Source organism: Salmo salar, chromosome 07, assembly GCF_965601325.2.
Source record: "Salmo salar chromosome 07, fSalSal1, whole genome shotgun sequence".
NCBI classification, from domain to species: Eukaryota; Metazoa; Chordata; class Actinopteri; order Salmoniformes; family Salmonidae; genus Salmo; species Salmo salar.
Window position 1 is genome coordinate 28,096,641 of NC_138297.1, and position 17,606 is coordinate 28,114,246.

The 17,606-nt window shown below is 41.5% G+C and overlaps 9 non-coding genes across 9 annotated transcripts; all 9 read right to left on the reverse strand.

Annotated features, from left to right (window-relative positions):
* Nucleotides 1-2,539: 2,539 nt before the first annotated feature.
* On the reverse strand, nt 2,540-2,613 carry trnai-gau (transfer RNA isoleucine (anticodon GAU)). The gene has a single exon. It is a non-coding gene; the product is annotated as a tRNA-Ile (tRNA).
* A 2,299-nt stretch (nt 2,614-4,912) lies between these two features.
* Nucleotides 4,913-4,986, reverse strand: trnan-guu (transfer RNA asparagine (anticodon GUU)). Its single transcript has one exon. It is a non-coding gene; the product is annotated as a tRNA-Asn (tRNA).
* A 2,299-nt stretch (nt 4,987-7,285) lies between these two features.
* On the reverse strand, nt 7,286-7,359 carry trnan-guu (transfer RNA asparagine (anticodon GUU)). Its single transcript has one exon. It is a non-coding gene; the product is annotated as a tRNA-Asn (tRNA).
* Nucleotides 7,360-10,845: 3,486 nt separating this feature from the next.
* Nucleotides 10,846-10,919, reverse strand: trnan-guu (transfer RNA asparagine (anticodon GUU)). The gene has a single exon. It is a non-coding gene; the product is annotated as a tRNA-Asn (tRNA).
* Nucleotides 10,920-12,032: 1,113 nt separating this feature from the next.
* On the reverse strand, nt 12,033-12,106 carry trnan-guu (transfer RNA asparagine (anticodon GUU)). The gene has a single exon. It is a non-coding gene; the product is annotated as a tRNA-Asn (tRNA).
* A 1,112-nt stretch (nt 12,107-13,218) lies between these two features.
* Nucleotides 13,219-13,292, reverse strand: trnan-guu (transfer RNA asparagine (anticodon GUU)). Its single transcript has one exon. It is a non-coding gene; the product is annotated as a tRNA-Asn (tRNA).
* A 1,113-nt stretch (nt 13,293-14,405) lies between these two features.
* On the reverse strand, nt 14,406-14,479 carry trnan-guu (transfer RNA asparagine (anticodon GUU)). The gene has a single exon. It is a non-coding gene; the product is annotated as a tRNA-Asn (tRNA).
* Nucleotides 14,480-15,593: 1,114 nt separating this feature from the next.
* On the reverse strand, nt 15,594-15,667 carry trnan-guu (transfer RNA asparagine (anticodon GUU)). Its single transcript has one exon. It is a non-coding gene; the product is annotated as a tRNA-Asn (tRNA).
* Nucleotides 15,668-16,780: 1,113 nt separating this feature from the next.
* On the reverse strand, nt 16,781-16,854 carry trnak-cuu (transfer RNA lysine (anticodon CUU)). The gene has a single exon. It is a non-coding gene; the product is annotated as a tRNA-Lys (tRNA).
* Nucleotides 16,855-17,606: the final 752 nt, after the last annotated feature.

Below are 17,606 nucleotides of genomic sequence, written 5' to 3' on the forward strand. Positions count from 1 at the left end.
ATCTGAAAAATGTCATCCATGGGTCGTGTCGAAGCACCAATCTTTAGATAGATTATCAAACACACTAAGTGATTGCACTAGAGAGGCTTGTGTTGGCATTGACCCTCAGCAGGACAAAGTAACAGGGAATATCATTACAGGTCCAGGATGTCACATCCGCATCATGGAGCACAACAAACTGAAAACTCTCGTCCCTGGGTGGGCTCGAACCACCAACCTTTAGATTAACAGTCTAACTCTCTAACCAATTGCGCCACAGAGACTTGTTGTGTGACTGACCCTGACACTTGATCGCTGGCCATCCGTGATCTCATCCAACTGTACATGGAGTTTACGAAACAACAACACTTTGTTCCAATGGTTGTGTCAACGTGCATCGAAAGTGCCGCAACATTTTCAAGGAAGTAGCCCTGTAGTTTTCTAACGTTTGTTAGCTTTTTGAATGGCCTTAAAAGGGCAAAAATGTAGCACAATGTTCGTCAGCACAACATTATATGAAAAGGCATCTGGCAGGAGTAAATTCAGCCACAATCACAAACATAATTTAAAAAACATATATCTTAAACAACTGCGTTTTCACAAATGTAATATATGATCGCCAAGCCCATTCAAAATAATTAGGGGACTGACCCCGGAAGAATGATGTAATGGCGAGTCACTTTCATGGCGTATAGGCACACATATTCACACAAACACACACATACTGGACCAACATTGTCCTTCAAGCGAGATACATTTAAATGCTATGGGTTTTCATGCCAGTTTGACATCATTTACATTGTCATACTAGCCAGATTAATATGAATAAATGATATGTTCCATGGAGACCACAGAATGATCAAGCTATTGAGTAACAGAAGATCAGAGACCATTGACAGCCATTTAGGTATAGTATAGCAGCAGGTATAGGAACTTGTCATCTTTCATGTTCAACAACACAGCAATCACATGTGACAATAGGAAACAAAAGATAGCTTACTGTAAATCCAGGAAGGTCTTTCCACATCACTATAAATGGAAAGATAGCATCTCTGGGTGGGCTCAAATCACCAACCTTTAAACTAACAGCCTAAGGCGCTAAACAATTGCGCCACAGAGACTTGTGATTATATTGACCCTCAGCAGGACAAAGTCTCATGGAAGCTCACTACAAGTCAGGAAGTTTCATATTGCTACAATCTGAAGAATGTCATCCATGGGTGGTGTCGAAGCACCAATCTTTAGATAGATTGTCAAACACACTAACTGACTGCACTAGAGAGGCTTGTGTTGGCATTGACCCTCAGCAGGACAAAGTAACAGGGAATCTCATTACAGGTCCAGGATGTCACATGGAGCACAACAAACTGAAAACTCTCATCCCTGGGTGGGCTCGAACCACCAACCTTTAGATTAACAGTCTAACGCGCTAACCAAGAGACTTGTTGTGTGTCTGACCCTGACCCTGACACTTGGTCGCTGGCCATCCGTGATCTCATCCAACTGTACATGGAGTTTACGAAACAACAACACTTTGTTCCAATGGTTGTGTCAACGTGCATCGAAAGTGCCGCACCATTTTCAAGGAAGTAGCCCTGTAGTTTTCTAACGTTTGTTAGCTTTTTGAATAGCCTTAAAAGGGCAAAAATGTAGCAAAATGTTCGTCAGCGCAACATTATATAAAAAGGCATCTGGCAGGAGTAAATTCAGCCACAATCACGAATATAATTTGATAAATATATATCTTAAACAACTGCGTTTTCACGAATGTAACATATGATTGCCAAGCCCATTCAAAATAATTAGGGGACTGCCCCTTAAGAATGATGTAATGGCGAGTCACTTTCATGGCGTATAGGCACACATATTCACACAAACACACACATACTGGACCAACATTGTCCTTCAAGCGAAATACATTTAAATGCTAAGGGTTTTCATGCCAGATTGACATCATTTACATTGTCATACTTGCCGGATTAATATGAATAAATGATATGTTCCATGGAGACCACAGAATGATCAAGCAATTGAGTAACAGAAGATCAGAGACCATTGACAGCCATTTAGGTATAGTATAGCAGCAGGTATAGGAACTTGTCATCTTTCATGTTCAACAACACACCAATCACATGTGACAATAGGAAACAAAGCAGGTCAAAAGCGAGCTTACGGTAAATCCAGGAAGGTCTTTCCACATCACTATAAATGGAAAGATAGCATCTCTGGGTGGGCTGAAATCACCAACCTTTAAAATAACGGCCTAAGGCGCTAACCAATTGCGCCACAGAGACTTGTGATTATATTCACCCTCAGCAGGCCAAAGTCTCATGGAAGCTCACTACAAGTCAGGAAGTTTCACATCGCTACAATCTGAAAAATGTCATCCATGGGTGGTGTCGAAGCAACAATCTTTAGATAGATTGTCAAACACACTAACTGATTGCACTAGAGAGGCTTGTGTTGGCATTGACCCTCTGCAGGACAAAGTAACAGGGAATCTCATTACAGGTCCAGGATGTCACATCCGCATCATGGAGCACAACAAACTGAAAACTCTCGTCCCTGGGTGGGCTCGAACCACCAACCTTTAGATTATCAGTCTAACTCTCTAACCAATTGCGCCACAGAGACTTGTTGTGTGACTGACCCTGACACTTGATCGCTGGCCATCCGTGATCTCATCCAACTGTACATGGAGTTTACGAAACAACAACACTTTGTTCCAATGGTTGTGTCAACGTGCATCGAAAGTGCCGCAACATTTTCAAGGAAGTAGCCCTGTAGTTTTCTAACGTTTGTTAGCTTTTTGAATGGCCTTAAAAGGGCAAAAATGTAGCACAATGTTCGTCAGCACAACATTATATAAAAAGGCATCTGGCAGGAGTAAATTCAGCCACAATCACGAATATAATTTGATAAATATATATCTTAAACAACTGCGTTTTCACGAATGTAACATATGATTGCCAAGCCCATTCAAAATAATTAGGGGACTGCCCCTTAAGAATGATGTAATGGCGAGTCACTTTCATGGCGTATAGGCACACATATTCACACAAACACACACATACTGGACCAACATTGTCCTTCAAGCGAAATACATTTAAATGCTAAGGGTTTTCATGCCAGATTGACATCATTTACATTGTCATACTTGCCGGATTAATATGAATAAATGATATGTTCCATGGAGACCACAGAATGATCAAGCAATTGAGTAACAGAAGATCAGAGACCATTGACAGCCATTTAGGTATAGTATAGCAGCAGGTATAGGAACTTGTCATCTTTCATGTTCAACAACACACCAATCACATGTGACAATAGGAAACAAAGCAGGTCAAAAGCGAGCTTACGGTAAATCCAGGAATGTCTTTCCACATCACTATAAATGGAAAGATAGCATCTCTGGGTGGGCTGAAATCACCAACCTTTAAAATAACGGCCTAAGGCGCTAACCAATTGCGCCACAGAGACTTGTGATTATATTCACCCTCAGCAGGCCAAAGTCTCATGGAAGCTCACTACAAGTCAGGAAGTTTCACATCGCTACAATCTGAAAAATGTCATCCATGGGTGGTGTCGAAGCACCAATCTTTAGATAGATTGTCAAACACACTAACTGATTGCACTAGAGAGGCTTGTGTTGGCATTGACCCTCTGCAGGACAAAGTAACAGGGAATCTCATTACAGGTCCAGGATGTCACATCCGCATCATGGAGCACAACAAACTGAAAACTCTCGTCCCTGGGTGGGCTCGAACCACCAACCTTTCGATTAACAGTCTAACTCTCTAACCAATTGCGCCACAGAGACTTGTTGTGTGACTGACCCTGACACTTGATCGCTGGCCATCCGTGATCTCATCCAACTGTACATGGAGTTTACGAAACAACAACACTTTGTTCCAATGGTTGTGTCAACGTGCATCGAAAGTGCCGCAACATTTTCAAGGAAGTAGCCCTGTAGTTTTCTAACGTTTGTTAGCTTTTTGAATGGCCTTAAAAGGGCAAAAATGTAGCACAATGTTCGTCAGCGCAACATTATATAAAAAGGCATCTGGCAGGAGTAAATTCAGCCACAATCACAAACATAATTTAAAAAACATATATCTTAAACAACTGCGTTTTCACAAATGTAATATATGATCGCCAAGCCCATTCAAAATAATTAGGGGACTGACCCCGGAAGAATGATGTAATGGCGAGTCACTTTCATGGCGTATAGGCACACATATTCACACAAACACACACATACTGGACCAACATTGTCCTTCAAGCGAGATACATTTAAATGCTATGGGTTTTCATGCCAGTTTGACATCATTTACATTGTCATACTAGCCAGATTAATATGAATAAATGATATGTTCCATGGAGACCACAGAATGATCAAGCTATTGAGTAACAGAAGATCAGAGACCATTGACAGCCATTTAGGTATAGTATAGCAGCAGGTATAGGAACTTGTCATGTTTCATGTTCAACAACACACCAATCACATGTGACAATAGGAAACAAAGCAGGTCAAAAGCGAGCTTACGGTAAATCCAGGAAGGTCTTTCCACATCACTATAAATGGAAAGATAGCATCTCTGGGTGGGCTGAAATCACCAACCTTTAAAATAACGGCCTAAGGCGCTAACCAATTGCGCCACAGAGACTTGTGATTATATTCACCCTCAGCAGGCCAAAGTCTCATGGAAGCTCACTACAAGTCGGGAAGTTTCACATCGCTACAATCTGAAAAATGTCATCCATGGGTGGTGTCGAAGCACCAATCTTTAGATAGATTGTCAAACACACTAACTGATTGCACTAGAGAGGCTTGTGTTGGCATTGACCCTCTGCAGGACAAAGTAACAGGGAATCTCATTACAGGTCCAGGATGTCACATCCGCATCATGGAGCACAACAAACCGAAAACTTTCGTCCCTGGGTGGGCTCGAACCACCAACCTTTAGATTAACAGTCTAACACGCTAACCAATTGCGCCACAGAGACTTGTTGCTTGTCTTACCCTGACACTTGATCGCTGGCCATCCGTGATCTCATCCAACTGTACTTGGAGTTTACTAAACAACAACACTTTGTTCCAATGGTTGTGTCAACGTGCATCGAAAGTGCCGCAACATTTTCAAGGAAATAGCCATGTAGTTTTCTAACGTTTGTTAGCTTTTTGAATAGCCTTAAAAGGGCAAAAATGTAGCACAATGTTCGTCAGCGCAACATTATATAAAAAGGCATCTGGCAGGAGTAAATTCAGCCACAATCACGAATATAATTTGATAAATATATATCTTAAACAACTGCGTTTTCACGAATGTAATATATGATCGCCAAGCCCATTCAAAATAATTAGGGGACTGACCCTGGAAGAATGATGTAATGGCGAGTCACTTTCATGGCGTATAGGCACACATATTCACACAAACACACACATACTGGACCAACATTGTCCTTCAAGCGAAATACATTTAAATGCTAAGGGTTTTCATGCCAGATTGACATCATTTACATTGTCATACTTGCCGGATTAATATGAATAAATGATATGTTCCATGGAGACCACAGAATGATCCAGCAATTGAGTAACAGAAGATCAGAGACCATTGACAGCCATTTAGGTATAGTTTAGCAGCAGGTATAGGAACTTGTCATGTTTCATGTTCAACAACACACCAATCACATGTGACAATAGGAAACAAAGCAGGTGAAAAGCGAGCTTACTGTAAATCCAGGAAGGTCTTTCCACATCACTATAAATGGAAAGAAAGCATCTCTGGGTGGGCTCAAATAACCAACCTTCAAACTAACAGCCTAAGGCACTAACCAATTGCGGCACAGAGACTTGTGATTATATTCACCCTCAGCAGGCCAAAGTCTCATGGAAGCTCACTACAAGTCAGGAAGTTTCACATCGCTACAATCTGAAAAATGTCATCCATGGGTGGTGTCGAAGCACCAATCTTTAGATGGATTGTCAAACACACTAACTGATTGCACTAGAGAGGCTTGTGTTGGCATTGACCCTCAGCAGGACAAAGTAAAAGGGAATCTCATTACAGGTCCAGGATGTCACATCCGCATCATGGAGCACAACAAACTGAAAACTCGCGTCCCTGGGTGGGCTCGAAGCACCAACCTTTAGATTAACAGTCGAACGCGCTAACCAATTGCGCCACAGAGACTTGTTGCTTGTCTGACCCTGACACTTGATCGCTGGCCATCCGTGATCTCATCCAACTGTACATGGAGTTTACGAAACAACAACACTTTGTTCCAATGGTTGTGTCAACGTGCATCGAAAGTGCCGCAACATTTTCAAGGAAGTAGCCCTGTAGTTTTCTAACGTTTGTTAGCTTTTTGAATGGCCTTAAAAGGGCAAAAATGTAGCACAATGTTCGTCAGCACAACATTATATAAAAAGGCATCTGGCAGGAGTAAATTCAGCCACAATCACGAATATAATTTGATAAATATATATCTTAAACAACTGCGTTTTCACGAATGTAACATATGATTGCCAAGCCCATTCAAAATGATTAGGGGACTGCCCCTTAAGAATGATGTAATGGCGAGTCACTTTCATGGCGTATAGGCACACATATTCACACAAACACACACATACTGGACCAACATTGTCCTTCAAGCGAAATACATTTAAATGCTAAGGGTTTTCATGCCAGATTGACATCATTTACATTGTCATACTTGCCGGATTAATATGAATAAATGATATGTTCCATGGAGACCACAGAATGATCAAGCAATTGAGTAACAGAAGATCAGAGACCATTGACAGCCATTTAGGTATAGTATAGCAGCAGGTATAGGAACTTGTCATCTTTCATGTTCAACAACACACCAATCACATGTGACAATAGGAAACAAAGCAGGTCAAAAGCGAGCTTACGGTAAATCCAGGAAGGTCTTTCCACATCACTATAAATGGAAAGATAGCATCTCTGGGTGGGCTGAAATCACCAACCTTTAAAATAACGGCCTAAGGCGCTAAGCAATTGCGCCACAGAGACTTGTGATTATATTCACCCTCAGCAGGCCAAAGTCTCATGGAAGCTCACTACAAGTCAGGAAGTTTCACATCGCTACAATCTGAAAAATGTCATCCATGGGTGGTGTCGAAGCACCAATCTTTAGATGGATTGTCAAACACACTAACTGATTGCACTAGAGAGGCTTGTGTTGGCATTGACCCTCAGCAGGACAAAGTAAAAGGGAATCTCATTACAGGTCCAGGATGTCACATCCGCATCATGGAGCACAACAAACTGAAAACTCGCGTCCCTGGGTGGGCTCGAACCACCAACCTTTAGATTAACAGTCTAACACGCTAACCAATTGCGCCACAGAGACTTGTTGCTTGTCTTACCCTGACACTTGATCGCTGGCCATCCGTGATCTCATCCAACTGTACTTGGAGTTTACGAAACAACAACACTTTGTTCCAATGGTTGTGTCAACGTGCATCGAAAGTGCCGCAACATTTTCAAGGAAATAGCCATGTAGTTTTCTAACGTTTGTTAGCTTTTTGAATAGCCTTAAAAGGGCAAAAATGTAGCACAATGTTCGTCAGCGCAACATTATATAAAAAGGCATCTGGCAGGAGTAAATTCAGCCACAATCACGAATATAATTTGATAAATATATATCTTAAACAACTGCGTTTTCACGAATGTAATATATGATCGCCAAGCCCATTCAAAATAATTAGGGGACTGACCCTGGAAGAATGATGTAATGGCGAGTCACTTTCATGGCGTATAGGCACACATATTCACACAAACACACACATACTGGACCAACATTGTCCTTCAAGCGAAATACATTTAAATGCTAAGGGTTTTCATGCCAGATTGACATCATTTACATTGTCATACTAGCCAGATTAATATGAATAAATGATATGTTCCATGGAGACCACAGAATGATCAAGCTATTGAGTAACAGAAGATCAGAGACCATTGACAGCCATTTAGGTATAGTATAGCAGCAGGTATAGGAACTTGTCATCTTTCATGTTCAACAACACACCAATCACATGTGACAATAGGAAACAAAGCAGGTCAAAAGCGAGCTTACGGTAAATCCAGGAAGGTCTTTCCACATCACTATAAATGGAAAGATAGCATCTCTGGGTGGGCTGAAATCACCAACCTTTAAAATAACGGCCTAAGGCGCTAACCAATTGCGCCACAGAGACTTGTGATTATATTCACCCTCAGCAGGCCAAAGTCTCATGGAAGCTCACTACAAGTCAGGAAGTTTCACATCGCTACAATCTGAAAAATGTCATCCATGGGTGGTGTCGAAGCACCAATCTTTAGATAGATTGTCAAACACACTAACTGATTGCACTAGAGAGGATTGTGTTGGCATTGACCCTCTGCAGGACAAAGTAACAGGGAATCTCATTACAGGTCCAGGATGTCACATCCGCATCATGGAGCACAACAAACCGAAAACTTTCGTCCCTGGGTGGGCTCGAACCACCAACCTTTAGATTAACAGTCTAACTCTCTAACCAATTGCGCCACAGAGACTTGTTGTGTAACTGACCCTGACACTTGATCGCTGGCCATCCGTGATCTCATCCAACTGTACATGGAGTTTACGAAACAACAACACTTTGTTCCAATGGTTGTGTCAACGTGCATCGAAAGTGCCGCAACATTTTCAAGGAAGTAGCCCTGTAGTTTTCTAACGTTTGTTAGCTTTTTGAATGGCCTTAAAAGGGCAAAAATGTAGCACAATGTTCGTCAGCACAACATTATATAAAAAGGCATCTGGCAGGAGTAAATTCAGCCACAATCACGAATATAATTTGATAAATATATATCTTAAACAACTGCGTTTTCACGAATGTAACATATGATTGCCAAGCCCATTCAAAATAATTAGGGGACTGCCCCTTAAGAATGATGTAATGGCGAGTCACTTTCATGGCGTATAGGCACACATATTCACACAAACACACACATACTGGACCAACATTGTCCTTCAAGCGAAATACATTTAAATGCTAAGGGTTTTCATGCCAGATTGACATCATTTACATTGTCATACTTGCCGGATTAATATGAATAAATGATATGTTCCATGGAGACCACAGAATGATCAAGCAATTGAGTAACAGAAGATCAGAGACCATTGACAGCCATTTAGGTATAGTATAGCAGCAGGTATAGGAACTTGTCATCTTTCATGTTCAACAACACACCAATCACATGTGACAATAGGAAACAAAGCAGGTCAAAAGCGAGCTTACGGTAAATCCAGGAATGTCTTTCCACATCACTATAAATGGAAAGATAGCATCTCTGGGTGGGCTGAAATCACCAACCTTTAAAATAACGGCCTAAGGCGCTAACCAATTGCGCCACAGAGACTTGTGATTATATTCACCCTCAGCAGGCCAAAGTCTCATGGAAGCTCACTACAAGTCAGGAAGTTTCACATCGCTACAATCTGAAAAATGTCATCCATGGGTGGTGTCGAAGCACCAATCTTTAGATAGATTGTCAAACACACTAACTGATTGCACTAGAGAGGCTTGTGTTGGCATTGACCCTCTGCAGGACAAAGTAACAGGGAATCTCATTACAGGTCCAGGATGTCACATCCGCATCATGGAGCACAACAAACTGAAAACTCTCGTCCCTGGGTGGGCTCGAACCACCAACCTTTCGATTAACAGTCTAACTCTCTAACCAATTGCGCCACAGAGACTTGTTGTGTGACTGACCCTGACACTTGATCGCTGGCCATCCGTGATCTCATCCAACTGTACATGGAGTTTACGAAACAACAACACTTTGTTCCAATGGTTGTGTCAACGTGCATCGAAAGTGCCGCAACATTTTCAAGGAAGTAGCCCTGTAGTTTTCTAACGTTTGTTAGCTTTTTGAATGGCCTTAAAAGGGCAAAAATGTAGCACAATGTTCGTCAGCGCAACATTATATAAAAAGGCATCTGGCAGGAGTAAATTCAGCCACAATCACAAACATAATTTAAAAAACATATATCTTAAACAACTGCGTTTTCACAAATGTAATATATGATCGCCAAGCCCATTCAAAATAATTAGGGGACTGACCCCGGAAGAATGATGTAATGGCGAGTCACTTTCATGGCGTATAGGCACACATATTCACACAAACACACACATACTGGACCAACATTGTCCTTCAAGCGAGATACATTTAAATGCTATGGGTTTTCATGCCAGTTTGACATCATTTACATTGTCATACTAGCCAGATTAATATGAATAAATGATATGTTCCATGGAGACCACAGAATGATCAAGCTATTGAGTAACAGAAGATCAGAGACCATTGACAGCCATTTAGGTATAGTATAGCAGCAGGTATAGGAACTTGTCATGTTTCATGTTCAACAACACACCAATCACATGTGACAATAGGAAACAAAGCAGGTCAAAAGCGAGCTTACGGTAAATCCAGGAAGGTCTTTCCACATCACTATAAATGGAAAGATAGCATCTCTGGGTGGGCTGAAATCACCAACCTTTAAAATAACGGCCTAAGGCGCTAACCAATTGCGCCACAGAGACTTGTGATTATATTCACCCTCAGCAGGCCAAAGTCTCATGGAAGCTCACTACAAGTCGGGAAGTTTCACATCGCTACAATCTGAAAAATGTCATCCATGGGTGGTGTCGAAGCACCAATCTTTAGATAGATTGTCAAACACACTAACTGATTGCACTAGAGAGGCTTGTGTTGGCATTGACCCTCTGCAGGACAAAGTAACAGGGAATCTCATTACAGGTCCAGGATGTCACATCCGCATCATGGAGCACAACAAACCGAAAACTTTCGTCCCTGGGTGGGCTCGAACCACCAACCTTTAGATTAACAGTCTAACACGCTAACCAATTGCGCCACAGAGACTTGTTGCTTGTCTTACCCTGACACTTGATCGCTGGCCATCCGTGATCTCATCCAACTGTACTTGGAGTTTACTAAACAACAACACTTTGTTCCAATGGTTGTGTCAACGTGCATCGAAAGTGCCGCAACATTTTCAAGGAAATAGCCATGTAGTTTTCTAACGTTTGTTAGCTTTTTGAATAGCCTTAAAAGGGCAAAAATGTAGCACAATGTTCGTCAGCGCAACATTATATAAAAAGGCATCTGGCAGGAGTAAATTCAGCCACAATCACGAATATAATTTGATAAATATATATCTTAAACAACTGCGTTTTCACGAATGTAATATATGATCGCCAAGCCCATTCAAAATAATTAGGGGACTGACCCTGGAAGAATGATGTAATGGCGAGTCACTTTCATGGCGTATAGGCACACATATTCACACAAACACACACATACTGGACCAACATTGTCCTTCAAGCGAAATACATTTAAATGCTAAGGGTTTTCATGCCAGATTGACATCATTTACATTGTCATACTTGCCGGATTAATATGAATAAATGATATGTTCCATGGAGACCACAGAATGATCCAGCAATTGAGTAACAGAAGATCAGAGACCATTGACAGCCATTTAGGTATAGTTTAGCAGCAGGTATAGGAACTTGTCATGTTTCATGTTCAACAACACACCAATCACATGTGACAATAGGAAACAAAGCAGGTGAAAAGCGAGCTTACTGTAAATCCAGGAAGGTCTTTCCACATCACTATAAATGGAAAGAAAGCATCTCTGGGTGGGCTCAAATAACCAACCTTCAAACTAACAGCCTAAGGCACTAACCAATTGCGGCACAGAGACTTGTGATTATATTCACCCTCAGCAGGCCAAAGTCTCATGGAAGCTCACTACAAGTCAGGAAGTTTCACATCGCTACAATCTGAAAAATGTCATCCATGGGTGGTGTCGAAGCACCAATCTTTAGATGGATTGTCAAACACACTAACTGATTGCACTAGAGAGGCTTGTGTTGGCATTGACCCTCAGCAGGACAAAGTAAAAGGGAATCTCATTACAGGTCCAGGATGTCACATCCGCATCATGGAGCACAACAAACTGAAAACTCGCGTCCCTGGGTGGGCTCGAACCACCAACCTTTAGATTAACAGTCGAACGCGCTAACCAATTGCGCCACAGAGACTTGTTGCTTGTCTGACCCTGACACTTGATCGCTGGCCATCCGTGATCTCATCCAACTGTACATGGAGTTTACGAAACAACAACACTTTGTTCCAATGGTTGTGTCAACGTGCATCGAAAGTGCCGCAACATTTTCAAGGAAGTAGCCCTGTAGTTTTCTAACGTTTGTTAGCTTTTTGAATGGCCTTAAAAGGGCAAAAATGTAGCACAATGTTCGTCAGCACAACATTATATAAAAAGGCATCTGGCAGGAGTAAATTCAGCCACAATCACGAATATAATTTGATAAATATATATCTTAAACAACTGCGTTTTCACGAATGTAACATATGATTGCCAAGCCCATTCAAAATGATTAGGGGACTGCCCCTTAAGAATGATGTAATGGCGAGTCACTTTCATGGCGTATAGGCACACATATTCACACAAACACACACATACTGGACCAACATTGTCCTTCAAGCGAAATACATTTAAATGCTAAGGGTTTTCATGCCAGATTGACATCATTTACATTGTCATACTTGCCGGATTAATATGAATAAATGATATGTTCCATGGAGACCACAGAATGATCAAGCAATTGAGTAACAGAAGATCAGAGACCATTGACAGCCATTTAGGTATAGTATAGCAGCAGGTATAGGAACTTGTCATCTTTCATGTTCAACAACACACCAATCACATGTGACAATAGGAAACAAAGCAGGTCAAAAGCGAGCTTACGGTAAATCCAGGAATGTCTTTCCACATCACTATAAATGGAAAGATAGCATCTCTGGGTGGGCTGAAATCACCAACCTTTAAAATAACGGCCTAAGGCGCTAAGCAATTGCGCCACAGAGACTTGTGATTATATTCACCCTCAGCAGGCCAAAGTCTCATGGAAGCTCACTACAAGTCAGGAAGTTTCACATCGCTACAATCTGAAAAATGTCATCCATGGGTGGTGTCGAAGCACCAATCTTTAGATGGATTGTCAAACACACTAACTGATTGCACTAGAGAGGCTTGTGTTGGCATTGACCCTCAGCAGGACAAAGTAAAAGGGAATCTCATTACAGGTCCAGGATGTCACATCCGCATCATGGAGCACAACAAACTGAAAACTCGCGTCCCTGGGTGGGCTCGAACCACCAACCTTTAGATTAACAGTCTAACACGCTAACCAATTGCGCCACAGAGACTTGTTGCTTGTCTTACCCTGACACTTGATCGCTGGCCATCCGTGATCTCATCCAACTGTACTTGGAGTTTACGAAACAACAACACTTTGTTCCAATGGTTGTGTCAACGTGCATCGAAAGTGCCGCAACATTTTCAAGGAAATAGCCATGTAGTTTTCTAACGTTTGTTAGCTTTTTGAATAGCCTTAAAAGGGCAAAAATGTAGCACAATGTTCGTCAGCGCAACATTATATAAAAAGGCATCTGGCAGGAGTAAATTCAGCCACAATCACGAATATAATTTGATAAATATATATCTTAAACAACTGCGTTTTCACGAATGTAATATATGATCGCCAAGCCCATTCAAAATAATTAGGGGACTGACCCTGGAAGAATGATGTAATGGCGAGTCACTTTCATGGCGTATAGGCACACATATTCACACAAACACACACATACTGGACCAACATTGTCCTTCAAGCGAAATACATTTAAATGCTAAGGGTTTTCATGCCAGATTGACATCATTTACATTGTCATACTTGCCGGATTAATATGAATAAATGATATGTTCCATGGAGACCACAGAATGATCCAGCAATTGAGTAACAGAAGATCAGAGACCATTGACAGCCATTTAGGTATAGTTTAGCAGCAGGTATAGGAACTTGTCATGTTTCATGTTCAACAACACACCAATCACATGTGACAATAGGAAACAAAGCAGGTCAAAAGCGAGCTTACTGTAAATCCAGGAAGGTCTTTCCACATCACTATAAATGGAAAGATAGCATCTCTGGGTGGGCTCAAATAACCAACCTTCAAACTAACAGCCTAAGGCACTAACCAATTGCGGCACAGAGACTTGTGATTATATTCACCCTCAGCAGGCCAAAGTCTCATGGAAGCTCACTACAAGTCAGGAAGTTTCACATCGCTACAATCTGAAAAATGTCATCCATGGGTGGTGTCGAAGCACCAATCTTTAGATGGATTGTCAAACACACTAACTGATTGCACTAGAGAGGCTTGTGTTGGCATTGACCCTCAGCAGGACAAAGTAAAAGGGAATCTCATTACAGGTCCAGGATGTCACATCCGCATCATGGAGCACAACAAACTGAAAACTCGCGTCCCTGGGTGGGCTCGAACCACCAACCTTTAGATTAACAGTCGAACGCGCTAACCAATTGCGCCACAGAGACTTGTTGCTTGTCTGACCCTGACACTTGATCGCTGGCCATCCGTGATCTCATCCAACTGTACTTGGAGTTTACGAAACAACAACACTTTGTTCCAATGGTTGTGTCAACGTGCATCGAAAGTGCCGCAACATTTTCAAGGAAGTAGCCCTGTAGTTTTCTAACGTTTGTTAGCTTTTTGAATGGCCTTAAATGGGCAAAAATGTAGCACAATGTTCGTCAGCGCAAAATTATATAGAAAAGGCATCTGGCAGGAGTAAATTCAGCGACAATCACAAATATAATTTGATAAATATATATCTTAAACAACTGCGTTTTCACGAATGTAATATATGATCACCAAGCCCATTCAAAATAATTAGGGTACTGACCCCGGAAGAATGATGTAATGGCGAGTCACTTTCAAGGCGTATAGGCACACATATTCACACAAACACACACATACTGGACCAACATTGTCCTTCAAGCAAAATACATTTAAATGCTAAGGGTTTTCATGCCAGATTGACATCATTTACATTGTCATACTTGCCGGATTAATATGAATAAATGATATGTTCCATGGAGACCACAGAATGATCAAGCTATTGAGTAACATAATATCAGAGACCATTGACAGCCATTTAGGTATAGTATAGCAGCAGGTATAGGAACTTGTCATCTTTCATGTTCAACAACACACCAATCACATGTGACAATAGGAAACAAAGCAGGTCAAAAGCGAGCTTACGGTAAATCCAGGAAGGTCTATCCACATCACTATAAATGGAAAGATAGCATCTCTGTGTGGGCTCAAATCACCAAACTTTAAACTAACGGCCTAAGGCGCTAACCAATTGCGTCACAGAGACTTGTGATTATATTGACCCTTAGCAGGCCAAAGTCTCATGGAAGGTCACTACAAGTCAGGAAGTTTCACATCGCTACAATCTGAAAAACGTCATCCATGGGTGGTGTCAAAGCACCAATCTTTAGATAGCTTGTCAAACACACTAACTGATTGCACTAGAGAGGCTTGTGTTGGCATTGACCCTCAGCAGGACAAAGTAACAGGGAATCTCATTACAGGTCCAGGATGTCACATCCGCATCATGGAGCACAACAAACTGAAAACTCTAGTCCCTGGGTGGGGTCGAACCACCAACCTTTAGATTAACAGTCTAACGCGCTAACCAATTGCGCCACAGAGACTTGTTGTGTGTCTGACCCTGACACTTGATCGCTGGCCATCCGTGATCTCATCCAACTGTACATGGAGTTTACGAAACAACAACACTTTGTTCCAATGGTTGTGTCAACGTGCATCGAAAGTGCCGCAACATTTTCAAGGAAGTAGCCCTGTAGTTTTCTAACGTTTGTTAGCTTTTTCAATGGCCTTAAAAGGGCAAAAATGTAGCACAATGTTCGTCAGCGCAACATTATATAAAAAGGCATCTGGCAGGAGTAAATTCAGCCACAATCACAAATATAATTTGATAAATATATATCTTAAACAACTGCGTTTTCACGAATGTAATATATGATCGCCAAGCCCATTCAAAATAATTAGGGGACTGACCCTGGAAGAATGATGTAATGGCGAGTCACTTTCATGGCGTATAGGCACACATATTCACACAAACACACACATACTGGACCAACATTGTCCTTCAAGCAAAATACATTTAAATGCTAAGGGTTTTCATGCCAGATTGACATCATTTACATTGTCATACTTGCCGGATTAATATGAATAAATGATATGTTCCATGGAGACCACAGAATGATCAAGCTATTGAGTAACATAATATCAGAGACCATTGACAGCCATTTAGGTATAGTATAGCAGCAGGTATAGGAACTTGTCATCTTTCATGTTCAACAACACACCAATCACATGTGACAATAGGAAACAAAGCAGGTCAAAAGCGAGCTTACGGTAAATCCAGGAAGGTCTATCCACATCACTATAAATGGAAAGATAGCATCTCTGTGTGGGCTCAAATCACCAAACTTTAAACTAACGGTCTAAGGCGCTAACCAATTGCGTCACAGAGACTTGTGATTATATTGACCCTTAGCAGGCCAAAGTCTCATGGAAGGTCACTACAAGTCAGGAAGTTTCACATCGCTACAATCTGAAAAACGTCATCCATGGGTGGTGTCAAAGCACCAATCTTTAGATAGCTTGTCAAACACACTAACTGATTGCACTAGAGAGGCTTGTGTTGGCATTGACCCTCAGCAGGACAAAGTAACAGGGAATCTCATTACAGGTCCAGGATGTCACATCCGCATCATGGAGCACAACAAACTGAAAACTCTAGTCCCTGGGTGGGGTCAAACCACCAACCTTTAGATTAAGAGTCTAACGCGCTAACCAATAGCGCCACAGAGACTTGTTGTGTGTCTAACCCTGACACTTGATCGCTGGCCATCCGTGATCTCATCCAACTGTACATGGAGTTTACGAAACAACAACACTTTGTTCCAATGGTTGTGTCAACGTGCATCGAAAGTGCCGCAACATTTTCAAGGAAGTAGCCCTGTAGTTTTCTAACGTTTGTTAGCTTTTTCAATGGCCTTAAAAGGGCAAAAATGTAGCACAATGTTCGTCAGCACAACATTATATAAAAAGGCATCTGGCAGGAGTAAATTCAGCCACAATCACGAATATAATTTGATAAATATATATCTTAAACAACTGCGTTTTCACGAATGTAATATATGATCGCCAAGCCCATTCAAAATAATTAGGGGACTGACCCTGGAAGAATGATGTAATGGCGAGTCACTTTCATGGCGTATAGGCACACATATTCACACAAACACACACATACTGGACCAACATTGTCCTTCAAGCAAAATACATTTAAATGCTAAGGGTTTTCATGCCAGATTGACATCATTTACATTGTCATACTTGCCGGATTAATATGAATAAATGATATGTTCCATGGAGACCACAGAATGATCAAGCTATTTAGTAACATAATATCAGAGACCATTGACAGCCATTTAGGTATAGTATAGCAGCAGGTATAGGAACTTGTCATCTTTCATGTTCAACAACACACCAATCACATGTGACAATAGGAAACAAAGCAGGTCAAAAGCGAGCTTACGGTAAATCCAGGAAGGTCTATCCACA